At 37.1% G+C, this 25,284-nt stretch overlaps 1 protein-coding gene across 1 annotated transcript in view; it reads left to right on the top strand.

Moving 5' to 3' along the window:
* The window catches only part of Tpk1 (thiamin pyrophosphokinase 1), a 257,784-nt gene that overhangs the window by 118,719 nt on the left and 113,781 nt on the right, over window positions 1-25,284 (top strand). The window lies entirely within an intron of this gene.

Genomic DNA, 25,284 nt, shown 5'->3' with positions numbered 1-25,284 from the left:
TGGTTATTTTCTGATTATATCTCTGCAAATACAAAGTTGATTTTCATGCCTAAATCAAGACACAGAGAGCACTGAGATCCAAATTGGCTTTATCCTTTGCAGTTCTTGGAAAATTTGAGAGCAGTTTGGGTTAATTTTAGATCTGTAATTTTGATTCTTGCGAATATGTGTCATTTTGCTCTATGTCTACTGTGCCCTTAATCTGCCAAGACATTCTGATTACACAGCTCCACTCCATTCTGTTTAATGAACAGTTTGGGACTCTCATTATTAAAAACTGAATATATTTGGTCTTGCCAAGACTCTTGAAAATTCTACATACCCCCACAACACCCAAGTATTTTTTCATATATTTTTAATTTTAATTAATAGAAGGGTTACATTATATTCACCAGATAGAAGGTGCATTACTTCATAAACATTGATATCCTTTCTCATGGTTTGGTCCCCATTTCCTTCCCCTGAGCCCCACCCCTCATCTTGTTTCCCCCCTTCCCTATCCTATTTCAAGCAACAAATAAACATATATACAATATATCAGATAACAAGGTAAAATGTTGTAACAATATGAGATAACCAAAGAACAAAAATCACTCATTATATGGCTTTTATTTCTATATCCAGGAGGTCCTATATGGCCTTATGCATCTAGGTTTTTCCCTATTATACTCCTCTGCTAGGAGAGTCCAAGGTTTGTACTAATTATGACAAATGAGGGAAACCATTGAGGCTATATTCCTTTGAGTCTGTCTTACTTCGCTTAAGATGATTTTTTTCCCAAGTCTTTCCATTTCCTTACAAATCCACCCAAGTATTTTTAAACTTATGTCTTCATACTCAAGAAAAATGCAACTACAGCAATGAATAAGAAGAAATGAAATGTGTAGGAGCTAAAACTTTAATCTCCATAATATTATTATGACTGATTTTTAATATATCTATATTGGTATTCTGGAAAAAATGTATTTCATATTAAATGAACCACAATTAAAAATCTTGTTTGACATTTCTTCTTATATTCTTTACCCTGCTGGTTGATGACTTGTTGTATTCTGTCAAGCATTTCCTTAGCCCTGAGCTCCCTAGCAGGCTGCATTACTTTCCTTCCTCCTTGAAGTCTTCATTGCTCAGTTTTTGTTTCCTCCCTGCTGGAAGTCATCTTTCTCCTAATCAAATTGATGACTAATGGAAACTATGTAAATCAACTGGACCAATTCACAGTAAGCAATTCTTAGTGAATTGTCCTTCCTATGGTTATCTTAAAAGAAACTCCATGATTACATACATTTTTACAGCTTTCCCAGAAAGCATTCTGCAGAGAGGGATGGGGTATTTTAATATAGTATAATTATTTTCATAGTAATTTTATTTCCAGAATTCATTTCTTTAAGAATTTCTTTTCTAGAATTTATAAAATTCAAAAAATGAAGGGTAAACATTTTTATATTTTTAATATTTTATGGTAATAAAAGGGTTACATGATATTTGCCAAATAGAAGGTGCATTAATTCACATACATTGATACCCTTTCACATGTCTTGGTACCCATTACCTTCCCCCCCACACCCTCATCTTGGTTTTCCCCCCTTCCCTATCCAATTTCAAATAACCAAGTACAAATATATCCAATCTATCAGATAACAAAGTGAGATACTGTAACAATATGAGATAACCAAGGGACAGCAAAAGAGATGAGAGATAACATAGTACATTAAGGACAACAATCATTCATTATATGGCTTTTGTTTCAATATCCTAGAAGTCTTTCACTTAGCTTCATACTATATGGCCTTATGTATCAAAGTTTTGCTCTATTGCAAATCTCTGCTAAGAGAGCCCAAGGTTTCTACTGATTATGACAAATGAGGGAAACCATTGAGCCTAAGTTCCTTTGAGTCTGGCTTACTTCGCTTAATATGATTTTTTCTAAGTCTTTCCATTTCCTAACAAATGGGGAGATGTTGTTTTTTCTGACAGCAGCATAGATTTCCATTGTGTACAAATACCACATCTTGTTGATCCATTCATTAACAGTGGGACATCTAGGTTGGTTCCGTATCTTTGCTATATGGTGAATAATGCTGCAGTGAACATTGTTGTGCTAGTGGATTTAGTATGCCCTAGTTTCTGGATGGTTGGATAAATGCCAAGTAGTGGGATTGCTGGGTCGTAGGGGAGTTCTATGTTTAGCCTTTTGAGGCACTGCCATACTGCTTTCCCTGTTGGTTGAACGAGTTTGCACTCCCACCAACAGTATAGTACTGATCCCTCCTGGCCACATCCCCTCCAGCATCTGTTGTTATTAGTTTTCTTGATCCTGGCCATTCTAACTGCAGTGAGGGGGAATCTTAGAGTTGTTTTGATTTGCATTTCTTTTATGACCAGACATGTCGAGCATGTCTTCATGTGTCTGTAGGCCATTTTTGTTTCTTCTTCAGAGAAGACTCTCTTTAAGTCTTTGGCCCATCTTTTAATGGGATGGTTGTTCCTTTGGAGATTAGTTTTGGAGTGATTCAATTTTTTGAGCTGTTGATATATTTTAGATATGAGGCCTTTGTCCGTTGTATGGTTGGTGAAGATCTTCTCCCACTCTGTAGGCTTCCTAATTAATTTACTAGCTATGTCCTTTCCCATACAGAAGCTCTGCAGTTTAATCCAGTCCCACTTATCCATGTTTTCTCTGATTTGTTGTGATTTTTGGTCCCTATTAAGAAAGTTTCAACCTGTGCTAAGGAGGCCTAGTGTATCTCCTATTCCTTCTTGTAAAGTTTTCAGTGTGTCAGCTATTACCTCCAGGTCCTTTATCCATTTGGAATTAATTCTAGTTCAGGGTGACAAAGATGGATCCAACTTTACTTTTCTGTAGGTGCTTAACCAGATCTGCCAGCACAACTTGTTGAAGAGGCTGTCTTTCTTCCATTCTATTTTTTTGGCTCCCTTGTCAAAGATTAGGTGGCCATAGGTCTGTGGTTTAATATCGCAAACCAACAACTTAATGTGTCACGTTAAGTTCCTGGAAAAAGAGCAACAAACCAACCCTAATCCCAGTAGAAGGAAGCAAATTATTAAAATCAAAGCAGAATTAAATGATTTGTAATCCAAAAAACTATAGAAAGAATCAACAAAACAAGGAGTTGGTTCTTTGAAAGAATTAACAAAATTGACAAACCCTTAGCAAATCTTACCAAAAAAAGAAGGGAGCATTCCGACATAAACAAAATCACAGACGAAAATGGTAATATCACGATAGAAATTATCAAGATCCAGAGTATCATGTGGGAATACTTCTCAAACCTTTACTCCAACAAATTTGAGAATCTAGAAGAAATGGATGAATTCCTAGCCAATATTAACACACCCACACTGAACCAAGAAGAACTAACCCAACTAATCAGGCCTATTTCAAGCAATGAAATAGAAATGGCAATAAGAGACCTTCCACCTTAGAAAAGCCCAGGGCCAGATGGATTCACAGCTGAATTCTATAAGGTCTTCAAAGCAGAGCTCACACCAATACTCCTCAAGCTCTTCAACGAAATGGAAAATGAAGGTTCTTTACCAAACTCATCTACGAAACCAGTATAACTCTCATCCCCAAACCAGACAGAGATTCATCAAAGAAAGAGAACTATAGACCTATTTCTTTGATGAACATCGATGCAAAACTTCTCAACAAAATACTGGCCAACCGTCTACAACAACTTCTCTAAAAAATTATACACTATGATCAAACAAGATTCATCACAGGGAGGCAAAGCTGGTTCAACATACGCAAATCAATTAATATAATTCAACACATCAACAGGAGCAAGGACAAAAATCACATGATTGTCTCAATAGATGCTGAAAAGGCATTTGACAAGATCCAACACCCCTTTATGTTAAAAGCTCTGGAGAAACTAGGAATCCAAGGAACATTTCTCAATATAATAAAGGCTGTGTATGACAAACCCACAGCTAGTATTACACTTAATGGCGAAAAGCTAAAGCCATTCCCTCTAAATCAGGAACGAGACAAGGATGCCCACTCTCTCCACTCCTCTTTAACATAGCATTAGAATTCCTAGCCAGTGCAATAAGGCAAGAAGCAAGCATAAAGGGGATCCAAGTAGGGAAAGAGGAAGTAAAACTATCCCTCTTTGCAGATGACATGATTCTGTATTTAAAGAATCCTATAGACTCTACTCCCAAGCTCCTTGAGCTGATTCAAAACTTTGGAAGAGTAGCAGACTATAAAATTAACCCTCAAAAATCAACTGCCTTCCTCTACGCCAACAGTGAGAGGAACGAAGCAACAATCAGGAAAGCAACTCCTTTTGCAATAGCCTCAAAGAAAATAAAGTACTTAGGAATTATCTTAACTAAGAATGTAAAGGACCTTTTTGATTAAAACTTTAAAACCCTGAAAAAGGAAATTAAAGCATAACTAAGGAAATGGAAAAACCTCCCATGCTCCTAGATTGGAAGAATCAACATCGTGAAAATGACAATCTTGCCAAGGGCTATCTACAAATTCAACACAATACCCATCAATATTCCAATGTCATTCTTTAAAGAAATAGAAGAGACAGGGGCCGGGAGTTTGGCCTAGTGGTTAAAGTGCTTGCCTAGCATGCACGAAGACCCAGGTTCGATTCCTCGGTACCACATACATAGAAAAAAGCCGGAAGTGGTGCTGAGGCTCAAGTGGTAGAGCTCTAGCCTTGAAAAAGTCCAAGGACAGTGCTCAGGCCCTGAGCTCAAGCCCAGGACTGGCAAAAAAAAAAAAAAAAAAGAAATAGAAGAGACAATCCAAAATTTCATATGGAATAATAAAAGACCCTGTATAGCAAAAACACTTCTTAGCAGAAAGAACAGCGCAGGAGTAATTTCAATACCAAACTTCAGACTCTATTACAGAGCTATAATTATCAAAATAGCTTGATACTGGCACAAGAACAGGCCTGAAGACCAATGGAATAGAACAGAGGACCGAGATATTAAACCACAGAATAAACATTTTTAAAGGAATTATTTTCATCACAATACTATACTTAATACTGTGAGAGAAATATCATGAACCAAGAGGTAGAAACAATCTTACTCTGAGGGGCATCTGAGTTGGTTCCATATCTTTTCTATGGTAAATAATGCTGCAGTGAACGTTGTTGTGCTAGTGGATTTACTATGTCCTTGTTTCTGGACAATTGGGTAAATTCCAAATAGTGGAATTGCTGGGTCATAGGGGAGCTCTATGTTTAGTCTTTTGAGGAACCTCCATAGGTATTTATACACAATGGAATTCTATGCTGCTTTCAGAAAGAATGACATTTCCCCATTTGTAAGGAAATGAAAAGACTTAGAAAAAATCATGTTAAGTGAAGTAAGCCATACTCAAAGGAACATAGGCTCAATGGTTTCCTTCATTTGTCTTAATAGGTAGAAACCTTGCGCTCTTCTAGCAGAGATTTACAATAGAGCAAAACCTAGATATATAAGGCCATATAGTATGACACTAAGTGAAAGGACCTCCAGATTATAGAATCAAAAGCCATATAATGAGTGATTGTTGTCCTTACTGTACTATGTTATCTCTCATCTCTTTTGCTGTCCCTTGGTTATCTCATATTGTTACAGTATTTTACCTTGTTATCTGATATATTGTATACATGCTTATTTGGTTATTTGAAATAGGATATGGAAGGGGGAAAACAAGATGAGGGGCAGATATGGGGGGAGGAAATGGGGACCAAGACATTAGGAAGAGTATTAATGTTTGCGAAGTAATGCCCCTTCTATCTAGTGAATATAATGTAACCCTTCTATTAATTACAATAAAAAACCATGGCAAAAAAAGAAACAACCTTTTTCTATTAACTGATAAATTGATGAATAAAATGTTATACTTACATAAAATGGAGTATCATTCCGCTACTCCTCCCCAAAAAGGATATTCTTCATATGTGATAACATCTCTTGTACAAATAGAAATCTAACTAAAATTATTATGTGATATAGATCAACACAAGTACTAGGTAATATAGTTGTCTTATAAAAGTTGAAGGTAGACTGGAAAATGGCGCTGAGACAATAGGGACGCTGCCTAGCTCTCTCCCACAAAAAGAGAGAACCAAGGAATCCCACGAGTCAACTGCCCTAAGAAATACATAACAACAAACTCAAGAAGCAACAGAGAAGGACTCAAACCAGAAAAGAAATCCAGATAAAGCTTACATCCAACTTTCTCAAAGAATTCAGAATGCGAGGACCCCTCCCCCACCCATTACCACCGGCTCCAAGCCGCGAAAAGCAGCAGTGGAAGGCGCTGGGCCAGGCAGCCTGGACAGCTGCAGCAGCCAGATGCAGAAGCCAGATGCAGGAAATATCGCAGACCAGAAAATCAAGCGGCGAAACCCAGATGCGGACCACAAGCGGCAGCGGAGATCCGAGGGGAATGAATGATTCTCCAATACCGTGGAGCACCCACAGCCAAACGCTGAAGAGTGAGTAGTACAGCGGGCAGTCCAGCAAGTCCCCAAACCTATTCGAAAGCAGAGCTGGTGCCGATCTATAGAACTTAACTTAGACCCCTCCACCCTGCCTGAGAAAGACTGGAAGGAGCAGGGGGGCATGGAATTTAGAATCCTGTCCTTTCCCTCAACAGCCTCCTCCCCCAGGCCATTGACTGGAGACTGACAGGTAGGCTGGTGCTAAAATCCAGCACCCCACCAGGAAGGCGGAGCTGTACCTGCTCCAACCCCTCCAACAGGTTCCTCTCCCAGGCCTCTGACTGGAGACCAACAGGCAGGCAGGTGCTAAAACCCAGCACACCACTAAAGGGGGCAGAGGTGTCCCTGCTACCACCCCGCCGAACAGATGCCTCTCCCAGACCTTTGACAGGAGACTGACAAGCGGGCGGGCGCTAAGACCCAGCAACTCACCAAAGGGGGTAAAGGTGTCCCCGCTCACCCGCCCAACAACTTCCTCTCCCAGGTCACTGGATCTCGAGAGTGGGGGGCACTGAGACCCTGCTGTCCAACAGCAGGTGGGCTGTGTGGGAGTCTAGGAGCCAGGATCTGTCCCCCTCAAATCTTGAGCCAGACACCCTCCAGCTGAGAATACCCAGCTAGACAGCACCAGGGAGCCCCCCGCAATCACAGACTCTTGGCCAAAGAGATGGAAACACAGCAGGGAACTGAAGGGCAGACCAGTAGCCAAGCTCTCCTTCTGAGAACCAGAAAGGCGCGGCTCCGCCCTTGGAGCCCTTGTCCTCAGCTGGGCCCCACCCCTGGGAACACAGGGGAAACCAGCTGCCCTGCCTGAGAGTCCCTGGGAACTCCCAAACTCCAGACCCTTGGCCCGGGACCCGCCCCTGGAAGCAGCGCAGGAAAACCAACCATCCGCCCAGCACACTGAGACTGAAGCTCGCAGATCCAACCCACGGCCCAATGTGAGGCCACTGGTTGGGCTGAGAGCTAGTTGTACAGCAGCACACAGCCTCTGGGAACAGGCCAAACACCCGCAAAAACGGCAAACTCTGACTCAGTGAGCTGAGGAATCAATTTGGCCAAGAACCACAGGTTCACACAGATTCCCAGAACCGCCGGTCCCAATCCAAGTAAAGACTGCCACCGATCGACCACAGAGCAAACTACAACAACAGTTCTCCATGCCTTGCAGAGCGCAAAGATGAGTTACGACATACATAAATAATCAAAGTCCCACGCAAAGCCCAAAAGGAAACAATAGCGGAGGTACGAGAGGGATGTCACCATCCAAAGAAATGACACCTGAAGAGACACGAAATATGACTCAATCAAGGAGATGATTTTGGAAGTGACTAACAAAATTAAGGCTGAATTCCAAAAACATAAGCAAGAAATTTCCAAGGAACTCTTCGAATTCAAAAGAGAAGTGGAAGAAAAGTTCAATACCTTCTCAGCAGACATGACCAGCTGAGTGTCCACACTTCAGCAAAAATGGAGGCTTTAAGCAGCAGATTGAGGAGATGGAGACTAGAACATCAGGAACGGAAGATAAAACACAAGAGCTGGAACAGAGAATCGCCACCTTGGAAAAATCAGTCAGAATCCACCAGAGAGAACTCCAGAAACTGGCAGATGCAGTAAAGAAGTCTAATCTTATAATAGAGATTGAGGAGGGCACAGAATTTCAGGACAAAGGAATTCAACCATTATTCACCAAAATCATAGCAGAGAACTTCCCCAACCTCAAAAGGGAAAATACTCATATTATTGAAGGTTTCAGGACTCCAAACATGCAAGATCCTAGAAGGAACTCATCTAGACACATCATAGTAAAGACACTAGACCTTAATACCAAGGAATTGATCTTAAATGCTGCAAAAACAAAGAAAGAGCTATACTACCATGGGAAAAAGATTCGAATTACAGCAGATCTCTCCACACAAACCCTAAATGCAGGAAAACATCATTGATGTCCTGAAGACCAACAACTGCCAACCCAGACTGATATATCCAGCAAAACTAGCGTTTACATTTGAGGGAGAAACAAGAATATTTCACTCCAAAGAGAAGCTTTATGAATTTGTGCACACTAAACCAGCGTTACAAAAAATACTAATTAATCGAGAACAAATTGTAGAACATCAAGAACTCTCATCAAAAAGCAAATATCTATAACTCATTAAACACAAAAGGGGAAAAAAGAGAGAGAAAGAAACTTAGAAGTAAAAATAAATAACGACAATGGACACTGACCACTTCTCCATAATTTCCCTAAATGTGAACGGGCTGAACAATCTAATCAAAAGACACAGAACAGCAGACTGGATTAAGAAACACCACCCATCCATATGTTGCCTCCAAGAGACACACCTCACTGCCAAAGTCAGAAACAAATTCCAAGTGAAAGGAAGGAAACGAATTTTCCACTCCAATGCACCACGCAAAAAAGCAGGAATAGCAATCTTAATCTCTGACAAAATTAATTTCTCAGTAAAAACAGTACATAAAGATAGAGATGGCCATTACATATTAGTAAAGGGTGCAATCCATGTCCATAATATTACAGTTATAAACATTTACTCCCCCAACACGGGAGCACCCAAATTCGTCAAAAATACTCTCTTAGAATTACAAAACAAGATAGACTCAAACACAATCATAGTGGGAGACCTCAATACACCACTCTCAACAAATGACAGGTCAGCTCAACAAAAATTAAGCAAAGACACCATCGACTTAAATGACACCTTAGCCCAGCTGGGCTTACCAGATATACACAGAGTCTTTCACCCAACGACGAAACTTTTTACATTTTTCTCAGCAGCACATGGAACACACTCCAAAACAGATCATATAATAGTTCATACAGAAAACTTAAGCAGATACAAGAGGTCTGATATAATCCCATGCATTCTATCAGACCACAGTGGAGTCAGACTAATTCTGAACAATGCAGTCAAAGTCAAAAAACATTCAATCACTTGGAAACTGAACAACACACTTCTGAATAACTCCTGGGTATCAGATCAGATCAGAAATGAAATTAAAAACTTCCATGAATGTAATGACAATTAAGAAACATCACAAAGGAACTTATGGGGCACAGCAAAGGCAGTTCTAAGAGGCAAATTTGTCACACTAGGAGCACATACTAAAAGGACAGAAGAAGAGCACGTAAATAACCTAAAACAAAAACTAAAACACCTAGAGGAGCAAGAAAAAGTTAATTCTAAAACAACTAGAAGGACAGAAATAACAAAAATAAAATCAGAACTATCAGAAATTGAAATAAGATCCACTATACAAAAAAATTGATAAATCAAAAAGTTGGTTCTTTGGAAAAAGTCAACAAAATAGACAGACCCTTGGCAAGATTAATCAAAAAAAGGAGAGGGGAGACTCAAATAAACAATATTAGAGGCCCTATGGGAACAATCACAACTGATTCCCAAGAAATTCAGTCCATAATGAATAGGTACTACCAGGGGCTATATTCAAAGAAACAAGAAAATCTAGTAGAAATGGATGATTTCTTAAATGAATATAGGCTACCCACACTGAATAACAATGAGGTAAACAAATTGAACAAACCAATCTCTTACAACGAAATTGTGGAAACAATCAGGGAAATGCCAAGCAAAAAGAGCCCAGGTCCAGATGGATTCACTGCAGAATTCTACAAGACGTTTAAAGATGAAATAACACCTATACTCTTGAAACTCTTCAGAGAAATAGAAACAGAAGGAGCAATAACACACTCATTTTATGAAGCTAATATCACTCTCATCCTCAAACCAGGGATAGACTCAACAATAAAAGAAAACTACAGACTTATCTCTCTTATGAACACAGACGCAAAATTCCTCAATAAAATATTAGCCAACAGAATCCAGAAATAAAATTAAAAAATCATACACTATGATCAAGTAGGCTTCATCTCACAGATGCAAGGCTGGTTTAACATTCTCAAATCAATCAATGTAATACATCACATCAATAGAGCTAAGGATAAGAATCATATGATAATTTCTCTGGACGCGGAGAAGGCATTTGACAAAATACAACATCCATTTATGTTGAAAGCACTAGAAAAAATAGGAATAAGAGGTACATTCCTCAAAATAGTGAAAGCCATATATGAAAAACCCACAGCCAGTATTATACTAAATGGTGAAAAACTGGAACCATTCACCTTAAAATCAGGAACTAGACAGGGATGCCCACTCTCTCCACTTCTCTTCAGTATAGTGCTGGAACCCTTAGCCAGAGCAATAGGCAAGAAAAGGACATCAAAGGCATCCACATAGGGAAAGAAGAAATCAAACTATCCCTATTCGCAGATGACATGATCCTCTACTTGAGTGACCCAACAAACTCCACTTCCGAAATTCTAGAATTAATAAACTACTTTAGCAAAGGGGTAGGATACAAAATTAACCTTCAGAAGTCAGTAGCCTTCTTGTACACCAACAATACACAAACAAAAGGGCAAATCAAGAAAATGATCCCGTTTGCAATAGCCCCCAAAAGAATAAAATACTTAGGAATATACTTAACCAAAGAAGTAAAGGAATTATTCAATGAAAACTACAAAAGCCTAATGAAAGAAATTAAAGAGGACACTAGGATATGGAAAGATATCCCATGCTCATGGCTAGGGAGAACCAACATAGTGAAAATGGCTATACTGCCAAAATTGATATGCAAATTCAATGCAATCCCCATCAAAATCCCAAAGACATTCTTTACGGAAATAGAAGATATAATCCAAAGATTCATATGGAACAAAAAAAGACCTAGAATAGCCAAAACAATTCTAGGCAAAAAGAGCAATGCTGGTGGTATTACAATACCAGACTTCAAACTCTACTATAGAGCCATAATAACAAAAACTGCTTGGTATTGGCACAAAAACAGACCAGAAGATCAGTGGAACAGAATAGAAGACCCAGAAATAGAACCACATACCTATAGGCAACTTGTATTTGACAAAGGAGCCAAAGATATACAGTGGAACAAACACAGCCCATTCAATTATTGGTGCTGGCAAAACTGGGCAGCCACATGCAGAAAACTAAAAATTGACCCTAGCCTTTCGCCACGCACAAGCATTAACTCAAAGTGGATCAAAGACCTCAACGTCAGACCGGAAACCGTGAAACTGCTTCATGATAAAGTAGGAGAGACACTGGAACTCATAGGCACAGGCAAAAGTTTACTGAACAAAATCCCAGGGTCACAACAGATTGGAGAGAGACTCGATAAATGGGACATCTAAAAATAAAAAGTTTCTATACAGATACAAACATAGTCGCAAAAATAGAGAGACAGCCAACCAACTGGGAAAAGATATTTACCAATAATACATCTGACAAATGCTTACTATCCAGTATCTACTGGGAACTCAAGAAACGAATCCCCCCCAAACCCAATAAACCATTCACTAAATGGGCAAGGGAACTAAAGAGAGACCTATCAGAAGAAAAGATTAAAATGGCAGAAAAGCATATGAGAAAATGTTCATCATCTATGGTCATAAAGGATATCCAAATGAAAACAACCCTAAGATACTACCTTACCCCAACAAGAATGGCCAAGATTTTGAACTCAGACAATGACAGTTGTTGGCGGGGTTGTGGAGAAAAAGGAACCCTACTACACTGCTGGTGGGAATGCAGACTAGTTCAGCCACTCTGGAAAGCAGTGTGGAGGTTTCCTAAAGAACTGAAAATAGACCTTCCCTACGATCCCGCCATTCCCCTTCTGGGCATCTATCCTGAACAGCATGACCTAGGATATTATAAGGACACCTGCTCAGCTATGTTCATCTCTGCACTATTCACAATAGCCAGGCGATGGAAACAATCCAGATGCCCTACAGCAGATGAATGGATACAGAAAATGTGGTATATATACACAATGGAATTCTACATAGCCAACAGGCAAGATAAAATAATGGCATTCGCAGGGAAGTGGATGAATCTAGAGCGAATCATGTTGAGTGAGACAAGTCAAGACCTAAGGATCAAAAGGCGCATGGTATCCTTAATATGTGGCTATTAAATCCAAAAAGTACAAGAGCGAGGACTCAATAACTGCATACCCAAAGCTATGGACATGGTAATGGAAATATAAACATAACTATACAGACATAAAAACCTATAACTCTATAGACATAATGTTTTATTTCATAAATTAATATGTTTCTATGACATACAAACCCTTAGCCTAATTTTGATTAAGTTCTAAATACTAAGTCCCAGTGATTGTAAATAGAGATTCCCTCCTTGAACACTTGTATGTTAAACTTGTCATTTAAAATATGATGTAAAAATCAACGTTAATAAATTCTTTAAAAAATTTATGATGGACTATATCCTCTATAGACATAATGTTTTATTACATATATTAACTTGTATCTATGACACACAAACCCTCAGCTTAATTTTCTGTTCTAAAATCTATGTGCCAGTGATTGTATATAGAGATTCCCTTCTTGAGTACTTGTTTGTTAAACATGACATTTGAAATATGATATAAAAATCAATTTTAATACATCCTCTAATAAAAAAAGAAAAAAAAGTTGTAGATTGTTGGCTATCCAAATGTGTTGAGAGATGAAGAGAGGAGAGAAAGGAAAGTTTGTCGGTGGGTGCTGAAATGTAATTAGATAGAAGCAAGTTCTGGAATACCATTACATCACAGTCATTATAGATAACTAATAGATTGTACATTTATAGAAGCTAGATTGAAGGAGCTTGATAGATTTTATGATTAAGTGGCATGACAGATGTGATTAACACTATTTGTTATACAATATATACTTGAATTAAAGCATCACACGTCATTCCATTAATATGTATAATCTTTATGTTTCTATATATTACTTAAAGTCAAGTTAGCTAAAATGTGTAATGATAAAACACAGCCTGGTAGTGAGTTAGGAAAACAGCGGCAGGAAAGATGATAGGTAAGGCCCATTGTTATTGTCAAAGAACATAGGCATTTCTCAGCCTCCCTCTGCCACCTTGTCCACATCTGCGCCTGTGGATATGGAGGCATTTCAACATGGAGAAAGCTAGGTAAGCATAAATGAAGTTTAACTATAGGAATAGTTTTCTACTTAATTCTTCTAAAAATACAAACTTCAGATGAGCTTGGTTGAATATTAGGTGTACTTGAATATCAAGCTCAGCAAGTTAAGTATGGAATTCGATCGTTTTTTTCAACTTATTTTATCTTTGAGGATTTCCTTCTGCTCAGCAAAATGGGTAACTATGTAACATAACAAGTGACAATTAGGTGTATCTTATAAAGTAATCATGGAAATTCCAAAGCATAATTTATATAGCAACTAGTGTATCATTAATATTTGCAGAATCAAATGTTAATTTTATTGTTGTTATTTTAGTGATGGAAACACTTAATTATAGAGAACAGTTGTAAAATTAGATACCCTTGAGAATAAGTGACAGTTTAGTGTACTATCTTGTATTCTATTTAAAAAATCTTAGTTTATTAAGAAGAATCTTAGATTTTATTAACTACATTTTGTATTTAACTATCTTCCCAGAAGACTATATTCAGGTCATTAGAAATAATTTTTCAAAGTGAGTTCACGTAGTGTCCAGGAGGAAATAGCTTTGTAACTTCATAGACTCTGTCCATCAAGTTATGGCTGATGTCCCAGAATTCCATAAAATATTTACAGTACAATCCATGTAGCTTTTTTGTGCCCTGGGTAGATGAATGGATACTGAATGACTTGACCTAAAATGAGTGAGCTAATAGCAAACTTGGAATATTTGTACTAGAGTTAACTGCCTCTTATTTTATAAAGCTAGATCCTTTTCTGGATATAGTGCATGAAATAGCACTTCACATGTCATTACAGTGTTTTTTTCAGAAGGCCAGCTTTGTTTCCTATTAAAGAGTTTTGGAAGAGTCAGCATGGATTAACCTGATAGGTTTTATGTGTGCAAAATGTGAAAATTCATTAACCTGCATTAGGGAAATTATTGGCAACTAGTAAATTAAGTAATCCAGAATGACAATATAATTGCTTTTGCACTGGTCTCTTGAAATTAGGTTGATTATTTACTCTCATTGCCTTTCAATAATTTATTTCAGATGCCAGTAAATTAAAAATATTTTTATCAACATTGTCACAAAGTTCTATGGAGCATATTAACGATGCTTTGATCACCTTGGTAGCCTATGATGGAAGATGGCTGCCTGTAGCCTCAACTACATCTCATCTTCTCAGGAGCCTCCTACAGAAGCAACTGTGTGCTTCTGAGGTTTTTGTTGTTGTTGTTTTTTTTTCTTTAAACTCCCAGTATTCTTTCTCAGATTGATTGCTTTTATCATACATAGAATTGTTATATAGACACTATAAGGGGTAACTGGTAGATTTGCATAAGGGTTTGATGATAAATGTATCCTTAGCTCACAAACTAAGAATGTGTTTGACATTTTCTTAAAGGTAGGTGATTTAAAGGTGAATAATATTATATAATACATAAAATAATATCAAATTAGAATCTCACTTTGCTAAGATAATCATTTCCCTTCTTTGGTATGGTGACTGTGGATACTTTAACACTGTGCATGTAGAACAAAATAGAAGAAAGGCTTTATGGTCTATGAAGACTAAGAGAATTACTGTCAGTTCCCTTATGGAAACTTCACTGATCCCTTACCCGGAAGGATAATTTATTGCACATCTTGGGCCTTTAAAAGGGACTTTATTCATCACTGATTCTTGTCTACTTGCTGCACAGTGTGTTAGTCAGCGAAAGGAGTTAGAGGAGGAAAGAATTTTAGTCCTATGCTTGCTGAATTCCTTGCTTTGGGCCTGAGGTCCACAGGAAAGTGTGGCATTGGGTGTTCTCATGGTCGTCCAGATGGGTGGGTGGGAGAAGGAGAGCAGGGGATGGGAAAGATAGAGGTGCGGGGGAGAAGTAAAGAAGGGAGGAAGTGAGGCAGGCAGACACACAGGCAGGCACACAGAAGGAAGGAGGATTGGGGGAGAGAAACAGACATACAGACAGAGACAGAGACAGAAAGACCTCGGGAGAGGAGCTTGAGAGAGAAGGCAAGACATCCTTCAAAGGCACAACACTAATGGACCTACTGCTTCTGGTCAGGCAGCGCTTCCTCAAGTCTCCATCTCCAGCTACTAGCTGGAACCTGTAGGGTACCCTGCATGTTTAACCCTAACAGTTGGGTTCTTTTACTAGGTGACTGAAGGTAAATAGTGGGTAAATTCATGAAGTTTGCAGCTTATACCTATGTCCATATTGCAATAGTCATAAACTACACTGAATAAATACATAGTAGAACAATGATTTTGTTACTAAAATGGCTTAGTACTCCCTAGATAAACTTAATGTTCATGCTAGATATAAATTTTATTTGCATATTGATATCTTTAGATAATAAAATTATTTGGCTAATTAAAATATTTATCATTAACTTTAATGTTTGAACTTGTTTCCTTTTTATTAAAAAATCTGTATAGTTATGCCACACTGAAATAAAACTATTCTTTAGATAATTTGTGATTTTTGTGTGATAAAGATCATTTATTGCAAGCATTTACTTTTATATTTGATATAACTATAAATAATTGCAGTGTGAGAAACTTAGCTAAGTCATTATCATTACAAGACATATTCTGAAAGGTATTCATTGCTCATTTTTTTTCTTATGCCCTTGATATAAGTTTGATTCTTTGTCATTTGTCTTTCTGATAAAAATTAAAACTCATTCAAAATTGTCCTGAATTATTTATATAGTACATTATTCTACTACATTTGTTACCATCCATGTACATTCCTTTTTCAGATGTTAGCTTTATTAATATTCATATATTTTAAACCTTATTTAAGTGCATGTAAAGCAGTAATATCTGTCACTATCTTAAGCACTAGTTGTGTTCTAGGGAAAAAAATATTGCTTAATTTCCTCAAGGCAACTGTAGTATATCATTCTTGAAAATGTAACATCAGTGTTAGTTTTCTGTAGCTGACTCATTTTGTGAATTAGAGAAACATACATAATTCCTCTGTGGAGAGAAATGGCTTTAACTTAGCCATTATCTGTCTATACTTCAAACTCCCACTGACAACTTGACATGCCACTTGAATATAAGTGCCTTCCAAGGCATCTTTCCTTTCAGCCTGAAGAAACTGTTTTGTACATTTAAGAGAAGACAGTTTGACAATTTTGGGGTCTGGGGCTAGGACAGACTTCAGGGCCTGGTGTACACTGAGCAAAAACACTAACAATCACCTACATCTCCAGCCCATGGAAACATAGTCCTTGCTCTCATGTGAATGGCGGAACATAAGGAATTACCCTGTTGACAATAAGGAATCATCTTCCAAACGTTTTTGCATCTGCAAGATTTTACTATTTTATTCCCTTAGATCTGATAGGATTCACATGCACTTGTGGTATTTTTGTTATTGTGAATTGTTTCATTTGTTATTATTTGTCATTCATATATGACTATTTTTTCTTCTGAACCACAGAATTTGGGGTTGTGTAGCTCATTGTTCTAAGTAGACATTTCTTATTCCTTGCATTTTAGTTGATGTGTTACTTTTACATTTCTGCTATGCCAAGTGACTGTGTTCAAATCTTATCAGACTTAAAAAGACATAAAGGGCTAGAGATATAAATCAGTGGATACTATGTTCATTCTCAAGCATTGAAAAAATAATAAAATCCTGTTTGCTTCTATCTATAAAGTTCCTAAACATGCTGGGACATATCTCCTAATTAATATAATACTTTTTAAGCTTTTAAATAGATCTCTGGTTTTGCAATTGGTTGTATAAATGCTAAGACAGATGAACATGTGGAAGAAAACATTTCTTGGGAACCATGCAGCCTAAATGTCTGGGTCTAGCTTACATCATTTAGTATTTTTTTCTCCTTCTATTTCCTTATGTATGGGGAAGTGTCATTTTTTTCTGATGGAAGCATAGAATTCTTGATTCTTGAGGGGCATCCATGTTGATTCCATATCTTAGCGAAGGTAAACAGTGCTGCAGTGAACATAAGTTATGCTAGTGGCTTTAGTGTAGCCTGGATTGTCATTTGGATAGATGCCCAGGAGTATATACTTCCTGGGTCATGGGAGCTCTACATATAGTCTTTTGAGGAAACTTCCTATTGCTTTCCATAGTGATTGAATGAGTTTACATTCCCAGCAGCATTGTAGTAACATTCCCTTTTGGTCATATCCTTGGTTATTATTTGTTGCTGTTTTCCTTGATAAAGGCCATTCTAATGAGGGTGATGTGGACCTCAGTTGTTTTGATTTGCATTAATTTTATGGCCAGAGATACTGAACATTCTTTCATGAGTCTATTGGCAATTCTTATTTCTTTTTTGGAGAAATCTCTCTTTAAGTCTTTAGCCCATTGATTAATTGGGTTGTTGCTTCTTTGAAGATTTGGGTTGTTTTGAAAGTGTAAGTTTTGAACTCTGAGTTTATTTTAGATATTAGGCTCTTGTCTGATGCATAGCTAGCAAAGATCTTACCGTCTGTGGGCTTTCTATTTGTCTTGCTAGCTATGCCCTTTGTCATGCAGAAACTCTTCAGTTTGATGCAATATGCCTATGAATCCATAAGTAAATCCACTGGATACTAAAAGACAAATAATTATACCTGGACACGATTAATTAAACAGCAGTCTAACACAATGAGAACAAAGGAGGATATTCTTAAGAGAGAATCTCAAGGGCTCAATAGCTACATGCATATGACCATATAAAAATGATGCTTATCAAAATGAACTCAAACGGATGCAAGAGGTTTTTTGTTATACTATTTTCAGTTCTTCATAGGCTCAATGGTTTCCCTCATTTGGAATAATTAGTATACATTTAGTACTCTCCTAGCAGAGGATTACAATAGCTCAAAACCTAGATATATAAGGTCCTATAGGATGAGACTAAATGAAAGGGTCTCTTGAATATGGAAATAAGAGCTTTATCTTGAGTGATTGTTGTTCTTAAAGTACTATGTTATTTCTCTTCTCCTTTGTTGCCCTTTGGTTGATCTTCTGACTTTGTTACCTGGTACATTGTATATACGTTTATTTGTTTATTTGAAATAGGAAAGGGAAGGAGAAAACAAGATGATTGGAAGAGGGTGGAGGGAGGGAAATGGGGACAAAAACCATAAGAAACCGGTATCAGTGTGTAAGAAGTAGGATTTTATTCCAAAGACCTAATCATTGAATGTAGTGCACCTACTATCTGGTGAATGTAACTGTAACTTCTCTATACATTACCTTGATAATAAAAAATAAAATAAAAAAAACCTATTTTCACTTCTTTTTTTCTTCTATTTTTTTCTTTGGTTTGTTCCCTTCTGTTGCCATTTTTTATTTCTGTACCCTTTGTCCTATATTTGTGTTTATTTGGTTTGGGGAGAGAAGCTTCCTTTGCCCTGTGGTGTGACATGCACTGATCTCAAGCTCACTTGCTGTACATAAGGATATGAGCTATGCCAATTTCTTATATTAGTCATGGCACTTCTGAGTATCATTTGGTTGTCAGAGAAAAACAGAGAAAGTAAATACCAAAGGACAGACAGATGGGACTCTGAGAGAAATAAAAAGACCAATATTTCATATTATCAAGGAAAACTTTCCTTTTTACTATGTTTTTACTATGTTTTTAGCACTGGTATAAAAATGGCTTCTACTTGGGTGTGTTTTGGGGAAAATTGATCAGTTCCAATCCTCTCATATTAATATTCAAAACATGTAAAGCAACAGTCCAAGAATGTGATAGTAAAATGCAACCTATTTGATTTTAGATTTCTGATATTTTATTTAGTTGATAAGCTTTAGTCTGTTGTAAGAGGGTTAAATTAAACAACTTAACTTGTTTTGGTGGGGGGGAGAGATTAACAACAGTCTCCTATTTACTTGTTTTACCTAACAAGAGAGTAAGATTCCAGTCTGACTGAAAAGTGTCTACTACTCTGTTTTGGCAATTGTTCACATTGGAACTTCTGTAATTCTTACTTTTAGGACAAAACAAAATGTTTCTCTCCCCATCCTTCATAGCAGAGTAACCTGCACTGCTGTTCAGTCACAAGGAGTGAGGCTCTCTGCTATTACAAAGGTAACAGTGCTGGCTGCCTGCCAGCTGTCATCATTACAGCAGTGTGGAGTGAGCAGAGCAGAGTTGCCCCATACTCCTAGGAATGTGCACCATGGTATAAGGGACCGTGCATAATGTATAATGGTGTCAGATGGGAAAGAATGGGAAAATATGGAGCAGGCTGTGAGCAGTCTGGAGCAGCGAGCTCAAGTCTGCCCCTGTCAGCCCACAGGAGTATGACCAAATGGTAGGACCAAAGTATTACTAGGTCAAGGTGGAATTTTAAACAAGACTCTGTTAAAGAAGGAAGTACTTTGTAGTCCAGACAAGGCTGGAGCTCCTGTAATTCAGGATGGCTTCCAACTCACAGCCCAACTGCCTCAATGTCCCCATGTGCTGGGATTACAAGTATACACTGTCCTACTCAGCTTCAGAATGTTGTTTTTTTTTTATATATATGAACAGCATCCTTTCTGTGTTCTTCATAAGAATCCTAAAGAACTGGGCCTGAATAAAATGAGAGAGTTGAAGTTTGCTGGTTCATTTAGGTTTTGAAGACAAACAGAAACTATTAAAAAACAACAACAACAAGGTAGTAACTCTATATTATTGGGGCTATATGACATATGTGATAGTGCTCCTGGCTGTTCATAACTTCAGTAACAGCTTGAAAAGAGGAACATAGTTTTGACTTTGAATTTGCATAGTTGGCATACCTGCTTTTGTGCTTCATGTGCTTTTTACCTTGATGTGGGGATGGTGGTGGTGGTTATGATGGTGATGGTGGTATAAATGGTGGTGGTGATAAAATAGTAGTGATGAAATGGCAGTGGTGATGATGATGGAGGTCGTAGTAATGGTAGTGATGACAATGATAGAGTAGTAATGGTGGTGATGGTAGCGTGGTAGGGCTACTTGTATCTGTGGTAGTGACGGTGGTGGTGGTGGTGATGGAGATGGAGGTGGTGTTGTGATAGTGATGATGTGATGATGATAATATTGTGATGGTGATGGTGTTCATGGTATGATTGTTGTGCTGATGGTGCTGCTAGTAGGCATAGATGTGGTGTTGGTGCTGGTGGTAGTTGTTGTATTGATAGTAGTGGTCATGCAGTTTCATGGTGATAGTAGTGATGTGTTGGTTGTGTTCTAAGTGACCAGAGCTAGACAGAGCCAGCCCCTCTTCACCTTGTTATTTCTTTGGGTAACTTACCTGTTTCATAAGCAACAAATTTTTTCCTCTACTCTTCACTCCTAATTACTTGGAGCTTTCATTTTAATCTTTTGTTTATTTATTAGTTCAGCAGATGCTAGATAAGTAACATTTGCCTTAGTTAATAGTGTTACTGAAGTTCTCATATTTTACATTTATTTAGTACTTCATACCTCAGGGCATATGGGTATGTATATATGTATATACATATAATTTTATATGAATGATCTAGTGTGGAATCTTCATGAAACATTTATAATTGTTATTGCTGCCATTTTTTTCTCTGTGAGTTTCAGTGTATCTTAGATTATAGATTTCATACATTGATTTATCTCTTTTCTGAGGCTTCATTACTTACTGGATATATCAGTTCCTTTGCAGGATTCTAACTATTATTATTTCTTACCTTGCAGTTTGAGAATAATTTTTGTTGATGAAACTAGGACCAATGCAATTGAAATGAGAAAAAAATATTGCAATGTAGTTGTATTTGTAGGTTCTTTGTCATTTTTGACATATTTCATCTTGAAAAATTATTTTCTTCTAGAAAAATTGCACTCTAATAGTTGAAACCATTTATAATATTTAATGCTTTATGGTACTTTCTTAGTAAAAATTTCTTCTTTTGCAGTGTCATTTTTTAGATAAATGTTAATTTAGATTTTTTTGTTGTTATTGTTATTGTTGTTAGTGTATTTAATGAGAATGTGCCTTGTCAGTACAGTAGCTTACATTCCTTATATTTCATTTCCTGTATTACTAGGTATTCAAAGTCAATTGCAGTCCAGAAAACATTAAATGAGAACCGCCATAGTAAATAATTCTGAAGTTTTAAATTTATATGATTCTAAGTAACATAAGAATATCTTGCACATCTGTCAATTCTGTCTGGTATTTTCTAGGTGTTCTCAGAGCATAGAACTAAGGCTAATTGTGAGAAAATAAAGTGAGGTATACTTTAAATTAGTAAAACAATTCGAAAAAATTTCAATAGAACTATGCAAACTTTGTACATGGGCTAGTTATAAATTTCCTGTCACTGTAGGTTTGTACCAACTTAGAGAATCAATTCGATGGTCCACTAAATGTTTAATGTGTGCTAGGTACCAGGGCAGCAACTAGAGCCCAAGGTACCAGAGCTCTAGTAACCAGCAGTTGGTACAAGAAATAATATGAACTGTTTAAAATGTACAAAAATATAAAAGTAAAAATTTTTAAGGGCCGTGAGTTTGGCCTAGTGGTAGAGTGCTTACCTAGCATGCACAAAAACCCGGGTTTGATTCCTTAGTACCGCATACACAGAAAAATGCCAGAAGTGGTGCTGTGGCTCACGTAATAGAGCACTAGCCTTGAGAAAGCCCAAGGACAATGCTCAGGCTCAGGGTTCAAGCTCCAGACTGGCAAAAAAAAAAAGGAAAGTAAAAAAATTTTTAAAGCCAGCTAACCACCACCTGTTATCCAGTAGTTCAATGTTCTTGAGACCCTGTCTTATAGCCAGATAGCTGTGAGATTGTTTATTCTCATTTATATATACTCTGAACAAAAGTTTTTCTAAATTATTTATATAAAAGTCATGCTTTATACATGCTTTAAATGTTTACATCAGCCACTTATATGCATGTATTTTTCATCTGAGAAGACTCTCCATACATTGAACAAAGAACATATACAGTCAAATGCTAGTGGTTCTCTTCTGAAATCCTACATAAAGGTAAAGACCGGAGATCTGAGACTGATTGTCAATACTGTTTTCATCTTCAGTGATTTTTGTTGTTGTTGGGTTTTTGGTTGAAAGTTACTTACATGATGAGGAGGCCCACAAGTACCTTACTTCAATCACACAGAAATCCTTCATTGGTTTAGGCTAAAAAATATACTTATTTAACCATGTGCAAAAGTAAACATTTATGTGCTTGGATTTTGTGTTTCATTTTGTGTAAAGATTTGAAAAGTTAGAGCTATACTCTTCCTTTGTAAGATGTTCTACATATGGCCATTTACCTCCCTCCTCCCACCTCAGGGCCTGAGCTCTGTCCCTGAGTTGTTTTTTCTCAATGCTAACACTCTACTACTTTGAGCCATAGCACCACTCTCTGGTTTGGGGGAGTTAATTGAAGATAAAAGTCACGTGGACTTTCATGTGTAGTCTGGCTTTGAACCATGATCCTCGAATCTCAGCCTTCTAAGCTGATCACTTTTCAGAGTATATACGTTATTTTTGATTTTTGAAAAGGAAAATGGTACTTCAAATTTGTGTTCTAGGAGCATGAGCAAATTAAAAGTTGCTGTGCAGTTGTCAGCAATAATAAATCCAACCTTTTGAGCTCAGAAAAAGCAAGCTAATTATATGTATGCTTTGAATATGTATTATTATAAAATATGAATAAGCTTGAGATGGGATCTGTAAGGAATTTTTTAAAATTGTTTCAGATCTATTGATCTATTGACCTATTGCTCTTTTATAGTCTATTAAATGGAATAATCAGAACAACAAAGTGGCAACCACTTCACTTCCAACAGAGGTATCAAGTACAATACTTCTTTATAGAACTCTATTGGGGTGAGTGTGGATTAGCCCCAAAATCTAAGCAGTACTTCAAACGTTTATTCTACCACCAAAAAGAAAGCAACAATTAACAGATAAACCGAAAACTCTTCCAAGCACTCGGAGATGCAGGCAAGTTTTGCTGAGAATTTTTGAGCAGAGAAAGAAATTGTTTTTATTTTTCTGTTTTCCTTTTTCCCACAAAGCAATTTATTTTTATTTTGTATTTATTTACTTTATTTGGCAGGCTTAGGGCTTGAACTCAGGGCTTGGGTGCTGTCCCTAAGCTTTTGTGTTTAAGGCCAGCACTCTACCACTTTATCCACAGCTCACTTCCCACTTTGGCTAATTGGAGATAAGAATCTCATGGACATACTTGCCTGGGCTGTCTTGTAAGCCTGATCCTCAGATCACAGCCTCCTGAATAGATAGAGTTACACACAGGAGTTAGCAACCAGGGCCTGTCTAATACGTCTACATTTTATGTTAGTATTTATTGTATTTATGACTTCAGTTTCTATTGGACTATCTTAGTATCTGGTGGATCGTTTTATATATATATATATACACATACATATATATGTACATATGTGTGTAGGTCTATGTAGATTGTTTACAGTGATCCTTCTCTACTTGCTGTTTTAAGTGTTTTTAACTTAGTGTGAATGAGATATTTTATTTTCACATTTGCTTTCTCTTGGAAGTTTTTGGAAATTACTCATATTATCTCACATTGTTACAGTATCTTACCTTATTTTCTGATATATTGTATGTATGTTTATTTGTTTATTTGAAATAGGATAGGGAATGGGAGAAAACAAGATGATAGGAGGGATAGGGGGAGGGAAATGGGGATAAAAACATGAGAAAGTGTAGCAATGTTTGTGAAGTAATACACTTTCTATCTAGTGAATATCATGTAACCCTTCTATTAATTACAATAAAAAAGAAGTCATTAGCATATTGTGAACACTTAAATACACAGTCACCACAACCATGTATTTTGTATCTGGGAATATCAGCCATTAACTGAGCATTCACACATGTTACATATATGAATACTTTACCAGACATAGTGTCCTAGCCTTTTGCTGATACTCATTATTACAAATATTTGTGAGTTTTTACATTGAGTATATTTAAAGGAATACATGTTTACTGTCCTTTCTTTAAGTAGTTATACATAGGAATTTCAGTTCACCATATCAGTTTGTAAGAACCGTGTACCTTGATCAGTGTCACTCTCTCCATTATTTTCCTCCAACTTTCTTAACCCTCCCTATATCCCTAGTTTCTGTAGTCTCAGTTGCCCATGTGTACATTGTATTTGTCCACCTTTTTACCTTTCCATTTGTCTGCCAGTTCTCTCCATTTTGTTAAACTAAAAGAATGCATTTCTATGGTTCACTAATATAGATCATCTTTTGATCACTTCTTACATAGTATAAGTGTACCAGTATGAGTATCCTGGACAAAAGGACGAATGAACATTTCCTGTCCTCAGATAACTTTCAGCATAATGATGTCCCATTTAGTGGCAGTCTCTTGTCTTCAACTCTGGTAATATTCCTCCATAAAATGGCATATGCTTATATCTTAGTTTTTAGGAGTATTGGCCTGAGACCAATCACTTCTTTATGTCCCTGCTTAGTGATTGTAGTAAATTTTGATGTTCTTTTAGGGTTAAGAAAGTATATGTCGACAATCTTGTAAAGATGACATATATATATCTTTTAGAGCATAATATATCTCTGAATGATGAGATATTAATTTGTTCATTGTTCACTACAGTATAGGCAGTCATAAATGAATGAAGAACAGGTTGAGCTCGGCACATTTAAAGAGACCTTGAGGTAAAAGAAGAACCTTTAAATCTGCAGAGAATGGTCCTTAGAATAATTTAAGAGGCAGGATGGGTGTATCATACC

Source organism: Megascapheus bottae, chromosome 5, assembly GCF_031878675.1.
Source record: "Megascapheus bottae isolate mThoBot1 chromosome 5, mThoBot2.hap1, whole genome shotgun sequence".
Classification (NCBI taxonomy): Eukaryota; Metazoa; Chordata; class Mammalia; order Rodentia; family Geomyidae; genus Megascapheus; species Megascapheus bottae.
The sequence above is the reverse complement of the archived record's forward strand: the minus strand, read 5'-3'. Positions and strand labels throughout refer to the sequence as shown.